The following is a 325-nucleotide window of genomic DNA, read 5'->3' as shown; positions in this document are numbered from 1 at the left end:
TGTATTTAAAAGTTGTGATGAAGTGTGAAGTCTTTAGGTAAAACCATGGTTCCCTTGGAAGTTCGAGATCAAATATCAGTCTATGATGCAGCCAGCATTTATTTTTTTCTGTGTTTTTTTGACTTCACAAAAAAAAGTCTAGTATGAATTTTTGTCACAACAGTACAATTCAGTAGCGTCATGGAGGAGGAGATGGCCATTTAATTGTTTAAAACTATTAAATGATGTTTTTACAATTCTGTTGTGAAATTACAAGTTTCCTTTTTTTCCCAGAGTAATTATCTCCTTACTTCGATACACTTGTGTCCTTCTGTGCTTGGTCAGA

Source organism: Fulmarus glacialis, unplaced genomic scaffold (genome assembly GCF_000690835.1).
Source record: "Fulmarus glacialis isolate BGI_N327 unplaced genomic scaffold, ASM69083v1 scaffold18865, whole genome shotgun sequence".
Taxonomy (NCBI): domain Eukaryota; kingdom Metazoa; phylum Chordata; class Aves; order Procellariiformes; family Procellariidae; genus Fulmarus; species Fulmarus glacialis.
This window is presented reverse-complemented; position numbering follows the sequence as displayed.